The sequence below is a fragment of the Coregonus clupeaformis genome, unplaced genomic scaffold (assembly GCF_020615455.1).
Source record: "Coregonus clupeaformis isolate EN_2021a unplaced genomic scaffold, ASM2061545v1 scaf2129, whole genome shotgun sequence".
Classification (NCBI taxonomy): Eukaryota; Metazoa; Chordata; class Actinopteri; order Salmoniformes; family Salmonidae; genus Coregonus; species Coregonus clupeaformis.
The window spans coordinates 62501-73725 of NW_025535583.1; positions in this window are offsets into that span (position 1 = coordinate 62501).

The window sequence follows — 11225 nt, forward strand, 5'->3', positions numbered from 1 at the left end:
AGGCTTTAGAGCACCACTGGTAATAGGCTAATGACTATACACTTCTGATCTCACTGTAATCATTATTTCAGTTCTGTCTGAGGAAAAGCTTGGAGAAAACCATCATCAGATCATATCGGGCAGGACAGTACACAGCCAGCTGGGACATTCCTACAATGCGGTGCCTTTTCTGTCCCCAGAAAATATAATTTATTATTTAATGTAAAATAGTGTAAAATGTGGATTCTAAAAGGCTTTAAATATACAGTGAGGGAAAAAAGTATTTGATCCCCTGCTGATTTTGTACGTTTGCCCACTGACAAAGACATGATCAGTCTATAATTTTAATGGTTGGTTTATTTGAACAGTGAGAGACAGAATAACAACAAACAAATCCAGAAAAACGCATGTCAAAAATGTTTTACATTGATTTGCATTTTAATGAGGGAAATAAGTATTTGACCCCTCTGCAAAACATGACTTAGTACTTGGTGATAAAACCCTTGTTGGCAATCACAGAGGTCAGACGTTTCTTGTAGTTGGCCACTAGGTTTGCACACATCTCAGGAGGGATTTTGTCCCACTCCTCTTTGCGGATCTTCTCCAAGTCATTAAGGTTTCGAGGCTGATGTTTGGCAACCCAAACCTTCAGCTCCCTCCACAGAACTTCTATGGGATTAAGGTCTGGGGACTGGCTAGGCCACTCCAGGACCTTAATGTGCTTCTTCTTGAGCCACTCCTTTGTTGCCTTGGCCGGGTGTTTTGGGTCATTGTCATGCTGGAATACCCATCCATGACCCATTTTCAATGCCCTGGCTGAGGGAAGAAGGTTCTCACCCAAGTTTTGACGGTACATGGCCCTGTCCATCGTCCCTTTGATGCGGTGAAGTTGTCCTGTCCCCTTAGCAGAAAAACACCCCCAAAGCATAATGTTTCCACCTCCATGTTTGACGGTGGGGATGGTGTTCTTGGGGTCATAGGCAGCATTCCTCCTCCTCCAAACACGGCGAGTTGAGTTGATGCCAAAGAGCTCCATTTTGGTCTCATCTGACCACAACACTTTCACACAGTTCTCCTCTGAATCATTCAGATGTTCATTGGCAAACTTCAGACGGCCCTGTATATGTGCTTTCTTGAGCAGGGGGACCTTGCGGGCGCTGCAGGATTTCAGTCCTTCACGGCGTAGTGTGTTACCAATTGTTTTCTGGGTGACTATGGTCCCAGCTGCCTTGAGATCATTGACAAGATCCTCCCGTGTCGTTCTGGGCTGATTCCTCACCGTTCTCATGATCATTGCAACTCCACGAGGTGAGATATTGCATGGAGCCCCAGGCCGAGGGAGATTGACAGTTATTTTGTGTTTCTTCCATTTACGAATAATCGCACCAACTGTTGTCACCTTCTCACCAAGCTGCTTGGCGATGGTCTTGTAGCCCATTCCTGTCACGATCGTCGTAATGAGTGGACCAAGGCGCAGCGTGAAATGCGTACATCTTTTATTTAGTACTTTACACACAGCAACAAAACAACAAAACGAAACGTGAAGTCCTCGGTCATAAACACAAACCTACACGGAACAAGATCCCACAAATGACAAGTGCACAACAGGCTGCCTAAGTATGGTTCCCAATCAGAGACAACGAGACACAGCTGCCTCCGATTGGGAACCACCCCTGCCAACACAGAAACACACAATCTAGAAAAGAACACATAGAAATCAAAACATAGACACTACACATAGAAACTAACACCCTGGCTAAACATATAAGAGTCCCCAGAGCCAGGGTGTGACAATTCCAGCCTTGTGTAGGTCTACAATCTTGTCCCTGACATCCTTGGAGAGCTCTTTGGTCTTGGCCATGGTGGAGAGTTTGGAATCTGATTGATTGATTGCTTCTGTGGACAGGTGTCTTTTATACAGGTAACAAGTTTAGATTAGGAGTACTCCCTTTAAGAGTGTGCTCCTAATCTCAGCTCTTTACCTGAATAAAAGACACCTGGGAGCCAGAAATCTTTCTGATTGAGAGGGGGTCAAATACTTATTTCCCTCATTAAAATGCTGATTAATTTTTTTATTTTTTACAAAATCAGCAGGGGATCAAATACTTTTTTCCCTCACTGTACCTACCCTTATGTGCAGGCGTACAAGGTAGTTGAGGTAGCGGAGGTAATATGTACATGTAGGCAGGGATAAACGTGACTAGGCAATCAGGATAGATAATAAAGTGGTCCTCTGTAGCTCCGCTGGTAGAGCACGGCGCTTGTAACGCTAAGGTAGTGGGTTCGATCCCCGGGACCACCCATACACAAAAAAAAAAAAAATTATGCACGCGTGACTGTAAGTCGCTTTGGATAAAAGCGTCTGCTAAATGGCATATTATTATTATAAACAGAGTAGCAGCAGCGTATGTGAGGAGTGTGTTCGTGTAGCGTCAATATGCATGTGTGTGTTTTGTGTGTGTGAGCTTATGCAGTTTGTGTGTTTGTATGTGTGTGTGTGTGTGTGTGTCGGAGTGTCAGTGTAGTGTTTGTGAGTGTGTGGGTAGAGTCCAGTAAGTGTGCATAGAGTCAGTGCAAAAAAAAGGACTATAAATAAATAGTAAAGTAAATTGGGGGTGTTTTGGGGTTTGTGAGTGCAGGGTTAGTGGGTGGTGCAGGGTTAGTGGGTGGTGCAGGGTTAGTGGGTGCAGGGTTAGTGGGTGGTGCAGGGTTAGTGGGTGGTGCAGGGTTAGTGGGTGGTGCAGGGTTAGTGGGTAGTGCAGGGTTAGTGGGTGGTGCAGGGTTAGTGGGTGCAGGGTTAGTGGGTGCAGGGTTAGTGGGTGGTGCAGGGTTAGTGGGTGGTGCAGGGTTAGTGGGTGGTGCAGGGTTAGTGGGTAGTGCAGGGTTAGTGGGTGGTGCAGGGTTAGTGGGTGGTGCAGGGGTTAGTGGGTGGTGCAGGGTTAGTGGGTGCAGGGTTAGTGGGTGGTGCAGGGTTAGTGGGTGGTGTAGGGTTAGTGGGTGGTGCAGGGTTAGTGGGTGCAGGGTTAGTGGGTGGTGCAGGGTTAGTGGGTGCAGGGTTAGTGGGTGGTGCAGGGTTAGTGGGTGCAGGGTTAGTGGGTGGTGCAGGGTTAGTGGGTGGTGTAGGGTTAGTGGGTGGTGCAGGGTTAGTGAGTGCAGGGTTAGTGGGTGGTGCAGGGTTAGTGGGTGCAGGGTTAGTGGGTGGTGAAGGGTTAGTGGGTGGTGCAGGGTTAGTGGGTGGTGCAGGGTTAGTGGGTGCTGCAGGGTTAGTGGGTGCTGCAGGGTTAGTGGGTGCTGCAGGGTTAGTGAGTGCAGGGTTAGTGGGTGCTGCAGGGTTAGTGGGTGGTGCAGGGTTAGTGGGTGCTGCAGGGTTAGTGGGTGCAGGGTTAGTGGGTGGTGCAGGGTTAGTGGGTGGTGCAGGGTTAGTGGGTGCTGCAGGGTTAGTGGGTGCTGCAGGGTTAGTGGGTGCTGCAGGGTTAGTGGGTGCTGCAGGGTTAGTGGGTGGTGCAGGGTTAGTGGGTGCTGCAGGGTTAGTGGGTGCTGCAGGGTTAGTGGGTGCTGCAGGGTTAGTGGGTGCTGCAGGGTTAGTGGGTGCAGGGTTAGTGGGTGCAGGGTTAGTGGGTGGTGCAGGGTTAGTGGGTGGTGCAGGGTTAGTGGGTGGTGCAGGGTTAGTGGGTGCTGCAGGGTTAGTGGGTGGTGCAGGGTTAGTGGGTGGTGCAGTGTTAGTGGGTGCAGGGTTAGTGGGTGGTGCAGGGTTAGTGGGTGGTGCAGGGTTAGTGGGTGCTGCAGGGTTAGTGGGTGGTGCAGGGTTAGTGGGTGGTGCAGGGTTAGTGGGTGGTGCAGGGTTAGTGAGTGCAGGGTTAGTGGGTGGTGCAGGGTTAGTGGGTGGTGCAGGGTTAGTGGGTGGTGCAGGGTTAGTGGGTGCAGGGTTAGTGTGTGGTGCAGGGTTAGTGGGTGGTGCAGGGTTAGTTGGTGGTGCAGGGTTAGTGGGTGCAGGGTTAGTGGGTGGTGCAGGGTTAGTGGGTGGTGTAGGGTTAGTGGGTGGTGCAGGGTTAGTGGGTGCAGGGTTAGTGGGTGGTGCAGGGTTAGTGGGTGCAGGGTTAGTGGGTGGTGAAGGGTTAGTGGGTGGTGCAGGGTTAGTGGGTGGTGCAGGGTTAGTGGGTGCAGGGTTAGTGGGTGCTGCAGGGTTAGTTGGTTCTGCAAGGTTAGTGGGTGCTGCAGGGTTAGTGGGTGCAGGGTTAGTGGGTGGTGCAGGGTTAGTGGGTGGTGCAGGGTTAGTGGGTGGTGCAGGGTTAGTGGGTGCTGCAGGGTTAGTGGGTGGTGCAGGGTTAGTGGGTGGTGCAGGGTTAGTGGGTGGTGCAGGGTTAGTGGGTGCAGGGTTAGTGGGTGCAGGGTTAGTGGGTGGTGCAGGGTTAGTGGGTGGTGCAGGGTTAGTGAGTGCAGGGTTAGTGGGTGGTGCAGGGTTAGTGGGTGGTGCAGGGTTAGTGGGTGGTGCAGGGTTAGTGGGTGCAGGGTTAGTGGGTGGTGCAGGGTTAGTGGGTGGTGCAGGGTTAGTGGGTGGTGCAGGGTTAGTAGGTGGTGCACATTTTATTTTTCCTTATTTTTTTTGGTCACAAATGTGGAATTCACATTCTGAACTGAGAAAGGCAGCAATATGCAAAAAAGCGTCTAGTCTCCCGGAAAAGAAGGAGAAGCAGGCTATTGAAATGGGCGGTCTGGAAACATAGCTAGCTAGCATGTTGGGCGAGAGCAGTGCTTGACGAAATGAAACAGGTGCCGATACTGATTCTGGGGGCCAGTTACTGCAGGTGCAGGAGCTCCACAATACGTTTTAGCTAATATTAACCCTAACCCTAATAATCTGTAAGAGGAACAGGAGCTGAAGCAAGTTTGAGGTGCGGGTACTCAGCTCCAGTGAGCTCCTGCCCAAGTCAAACACTGGGGGAGATCAATCACTGTGGGGGAGATCAAACCCTGGGGGGAGATCAATCACTGGGGGAGATCAAACACTGGGGGAGATCAAACACTGGGGGGAGATCAAACACTGGGGGGAGATCAATCACTGGGGGGAGATCAAACACTGGGGGAGATCAATCACTGGGGGGAGATCAAACACTGGGGGAGATCAATCACTGGGGGAGATCAAACACTGGGGGGAGATCAATCACTGGGGAGATCAAACACTGGGGAGATCAAACACTGGGGGGAGATCAAACACTGGGGGAGATCAATCACTGGGGGGAGATCAAACACTGGGGGAGATCAATCACTGGGGGGGAGATCAAACACTGGGGGGAGATCAATCACTGGGGGGAGATCAAACACTGGGGGAGATCAATCACTGGGGGAGATCAAACACTGGGGGAGATCAAACACTGGGGGGAGATCAATCACTGGGGGAGATCAAACACTGGGGGAGATCAATCACTGGGGGGAGATCAAACACTGGGGAGATCAATCACTGGGGGGAGATCAATCACTGGGGGAGATCAAACACTGGGGAAAATCAATCACTGGGGGGAGATCAAACACTGGGGGGGAAATCAAACACTGGGGGGGAGATCAAACACTGGGGGAGATCTATCACTGGGGGGAGATCTATCACTGGGGAGATCAATCAATGGGGGAGATCAAACACTGGGGGGGAGATCAAACACTGGGGGGGAGATCAAACTCTGGGGGGAGATCAAACACTGGGGGGAGATCAAACACTGGGGGGAGATCAAACACTGGGGGGAGATCAAACTCTGGGGGAGATCAAACTCTGGGGGAGATCAACCACTGGGGGAGATCAAACACTGGGGGAGATCAATCACTGGGGAGATCAATCAATGGGGGGGAGATCAAACACTGGGGGGGAGATCAAACTCTGGGGGGAGATCAAACACTGGTGGGAGATCAATCACTGGGGGGGAGATCAAACACTGGGGGGAGATCTATCACTGGGAGGAGATCTATCACTGGGGGGAGATCACTGGGGGGAGATCAAACACTGCAACGGCAGATTCTGTTGGTGAGAATGAAGAGGGTGAAGAAGAGTGGAGCTAAAGTTAGAAATTATTCAAGACCACGGATGTTTTTTTGTCGTCTGGAAGATGGTGAAGGACAAATTGGGTAAAATGGAATCGGTCCGAGGGACCAGGAGCGGTATGATGTGTTCATTTTCTGTGTGTGTCAAAAGAGCAAAATGAGAAATTGTGGTGAAGGCGGTTTCAGTAGCTAGGATCAGGGCTATCCTCTGTGGAGGTGAATAGCTGAAGGAGCGAGTGGAGATGAGATGGTCATGGATTCCCAACAGCCTGTAGTGAAATGTCATTCATCAGAGGGATCCTGAAATGCTAATAGTGAAGAAGGTGGACTTTGTTGCGTTTATTGCACTGAGGAATTATCTGATTGTCATATTTTGCTGATGATTCTAAAATTGTAAAAAAAATTACAATAAATATATTATAAAAAATAAAGTCTCAGTCTTCACCCGATCCATTTGTCACGAACGTTATAATGAGCGGACCAAGGTGCAGCGTGATATGCGTACATCTTTTAATGAGTACTTTTCATAACAATAACTAAACAACAAAACATAGTTTTGTCCTAAGGTTAACAAAACACAAACCTCTCCGGAACAAGATCCCACAAATGACAAGTGCAAGACAGGCTGCCTAAGTATGGTTCCCAATCAGAGACAACAAGCCACAGCTGCCTCTGATTGGGAACCACCCCGGCCAACATAGAAACACATGAACTAGAACATGAACATAGAACTCTAAACATAGAAACTAACACCCTGGCTCAACATATAAGAGTCCCCAGAGCCAGGGCGTGACAGTACCACCCCCCAAAGGCGCGGACTGCGCCAACTAAACCCAACAGGGGAGGATCCGGCTCCGGCGTGACCACCACTCTCTCGCTACCCCCCGTAGCGCCCTGGTCTGGTCTGGCCCCGCTGGCTGGAGCTGGAATGGACATCGGTGGAGCGGATTGCTTAGGCTCCGGTGTGGAGCAGCTGACCGGTACCTGACTAGGCACCGGTGTGGGAACACCTCCCTACTGCGGTGTGGGAACACCTCCCTACTGCGGTGTGGCAACACTGAACCTACTGTGGTGTGGCAACACCAACCCTACTGCGGTGTGGGAACACTAACCCTACTGCGGTGTGGGAACACTAAACCTACTGCGGTGTGGGAACACTAACCCTACTGTGGTGTGGCAACACCAACCCTACTGCGGTGTGGGAACACTGAACCTACTGTGGTGTGGCAACACCAACCCTACTGCGGTGTGGGAACACTAACCCTACTGCGGTGTGGGAACACTAACCCTACTATCGGTGTGGGAACACTAACCCTACTGTGGTGTGGCAACACCAACCCTACTGCGGTGTGGGAACACTAACCCTACTGTGGTGTGGCAACACTAACCCTACTATCGGTGTGGGAACACTAACCCTACTGTGGTGTGGCAACACTAAACCTACCGCAGTGTGGCAACACTAAACCTACTGTGGTGTGGGAACACTAACCCTACTGCGGTGTGGGAACACTAACCCTACTGCGGTGTGGCAACACTAACCCTACTGTGGTGTGGCAACACTAAACCTACTGCGGTGTGGGAACACTAACCCTACTGCGGTGTGGCAACACTAACCCTACTATCGGTGTGGGGAACACTAACCCTACTGCGGTGTGGGAACACTAACCCTACTGCGGTGTGGGAACACTAACCCTACTGCGGTGTGGCAAACTAACCCTACTGTGGTGTGGCAACACTAAACCTACTGCGGTGTGGGAACACTAACCTACTGCGGTGTGGCAACACTAACCCTACTATCGGTGTGGGAACACTAACCCTACTGCGGTGTGGGAACAATAACCCTACTGCGGTGTGGGAACACTAACCCTACTGCAGTGTGGCAACACTAACCCTACTATCGGTGTGGGAACACTAACCCTACTGCGGTGTGGGAACACTAACCCTACTGCGGTGTGGGAACACTAACCCTACTGCGGTGTGGGAACACTAACCCTACTGTGGTGTGGGAACACTAACCCTACTGCGGTGTGGGAACACTAACCCTACTGCGGTGTGGGAACACTAACCCTACTGTGGTGTGGCAACACTAAACCTACTGCGGTGTGGGAACACTAACCCTACTGCGGTGTGGGAACACTAACCCTACTGCGGTGTGGGAACACTAAACCTACTGCGGTGTGGGAACACTAACCCTACTGTGGTGTGGCAACACCAACCCTACTGCGGTGTGGGAACACTGAACCTACTGTGGTGTGGCAACACCAACCCTACTGCGGTGTGGGAACACTAACCCTACTGCGGTGTGGGAACACTAACCCTACTATCGGTGAGGGAACACTAACCCTACTGTGGTGTGGCAACACTAAACCTACCGCGGTGTGGCAACACTAAACCTACTGTGGTGTGGGAACACTAACCCTACTGCGGTGTGGGAACACTAACCCTACTGCGGTGTGGCAACACTAACCCTACTGTGGTGTGGCAACACTAACCTACTCGCGGTGTGGGAACACTAACCCTACTGTGGTGTGGCAACACTAACCCTACTATCGGTGTGGGAACACTAACCCTACTGCGGTGTGGGAACACTAACCCTACTGCGGTGTGGGAACACTAACCCTACTGCGGTGTGGCAAAACTAACCATACTGTGGTGTGGCAACACTAAACCTACTGCGGTGTGGAACACTAACCCTACTGCGGTGTGGCAACACTAACCCTACTATCGGTGTGGGAACACTAACCCTACTGCGGTGTGGGAACACTAACCCTACTGCGGTGTGGGAACACTAACCCCACTGCGGTGTGGCAACACTAACCCTACTATCGGTGTGGGAACACTAACCCTACTGCGGTGTGGGAACACTAACCCTACTGCGGTGTGGGGAACACTAACCCTACTGCGGTGTGGGAACACTAACCCTACTGTGGTGTGGGAACACTAACCCTACTGCGGTGTGGGAACACTAACCCTACTGCGGTGTGGGAACACTAACCCTACTGTGGTGTGGCAACACTAAACCTACTGCGGTGTGGGAACACTAACCCTACTGCGGTGTGGGAACACTAACCCTACTGTGGTGTGGGAACACTAAACCTACTGCGGTGTGGCAACACTAAACCTACTGCGGTGTGGCAACACTAACCCTACTGCGGTGTGGGAACACTAACCCTACTGTGGTGTGGCAACACTAAACCTACTGTGGTGTGGCAACACTAAACCTACTGCGGTGTGGCAACACTAACCCTACTGTGGTGTGGCAACACTAACCCTACTGCGGTGTGGCAACACTAAACCTACTGCGGTGTGGGAACACTAACCCTACTGTGGTGTGGCAACACTAACCCTACTGCGGTGTGGCAACACTAACCCTACTGCGGTGTGGGAACACTAACCCTACTGCGGTGTGGCAACACTAAACCTACTGCGGTGTGGCAACACTAAACCTACTGCGGTGTGGGAACACTAACCCTACTATCGGTGTGGGAACACTAACCCTACTGTGGTGTGGCAACACTAAACCTACCGCGGTGTGGCAACACTAAACCTACTGTGGTGTGGGAACACTAACCCTACTGCGGTGTGGGAACACTAACCCTACTGCGGTGTGGCAACACTAACCCTACTGTGGTGTGGCAACACTAAACCTACTGCGGTGTGGGAACACTAACCCTACTGTGGTGTGGCAACACTAACCCTACTATCGGTGTGGGAACACTAACCCTACTGCGGTGTGGGAACACTAACCCTACTGCGGTGTGGGAACACTAACCCTACTGCGGTGTGGCAAAACTAACCCTACTGTGGTGTGGCAACACTAAACCTACTGCGGTGTGGGAACACTAACCCTACTGCGGTGTGGCAACACTAACCCTACTATCGGTGTGGGAACACTAACCCTACTGCGGTGTGGGAACACTAACCCTACTGCGGTGTGGGAACACTAACCCTACTGCGGTGTGGCAACACTAACCCTACTATCGGTGTGGGAACACTAACCCTACTGCGGTGTGGGAACACTAACCCTACTGCGGTGTGGGAACACTAACCCTACTGCGGTGTGGGAACACTAACCCTACTGTGGTGTGGGAACACTAACCCTACTGCGGTGTGGGAACACTAACCCTACTGCGGTGTGGGAACACTAACCCTACTGTGGTGTGGCAACACTAAACCTACTGCGGTGTGGGAACACTAACCCTACTGCGGTGTGGGAACACTAACCTACTGTGGTGTGGGAACACTAAACCTACTGCGGTGTGGCAACACTAAACCTACTGCGGTGTGGCAACACTAACCCTACTGCGGTGTGGGAACACTAACCCTACTGTGGTGTGGCAACACTAAACCTACTGTGGTGTGGCAACACTAAACCTACTGCGGTGTGGCAACACTAACCCTACTGTGGTGTGGCAACACTAACCCTACTGCGGTGTGGCAACACTAAACCTACTGCGGTGTGGGAACACTAACCCTACTGCGGTGTGGCAACACTAACCCTACTGCGGTGTGGCAACACTAACCCTACTGCGGTGTGGGAACACTAACCCTACTGCGTGTGGCAACACTAAACCTACTGCCGTGTGGCAACACTAAACCTACTGCGGTGTGGGAACACTAACCCTACTGCGGTGTGGGAACACTAACCCTACTGTGGTGTGGCAACACTAAACCTACTGCGGTGTGGCAACACTAAACCTACTGTGGTGTGGGAACACTAACCCCTACTGTGGTGTGGGAACACTAAACCTACTGCGGTGTGGGAACACTAACCCTACTGCGGTGTGGCAACACTAACCCTACTATCGGTGTGGGAACACTAACCCTACTGCGGTGTGGGAACACTAACCCTACTGCGGTGTGGCAACACTAAACCTACTGCGGTGTGGGAACACTAACCCTACTGTGGTGTGGCAACACTAAACCTACTGCGGTGTGGGAACACTAACCCTACTGCGGTGTGGGAACACTAACCCTACTATCGGTGTGGGAACACTAACCCTACTGCGGTGTGGGAACACTAACCCTACTGCGGTGTGGCAACACTAACCCTACTGTGGTGTGGGAACACTAACCCTACTGCGGTGTGGGAACACCTTCCTACTGCGGTGTGGGAACACCTTCCTACTGCGGTGTGGGAACACTAACCCTACTGCGGTGTGGCAACACCAACCCTACTGTGGTGTGGGAACACTAACCCTACTGCGGTGTGGGAACAC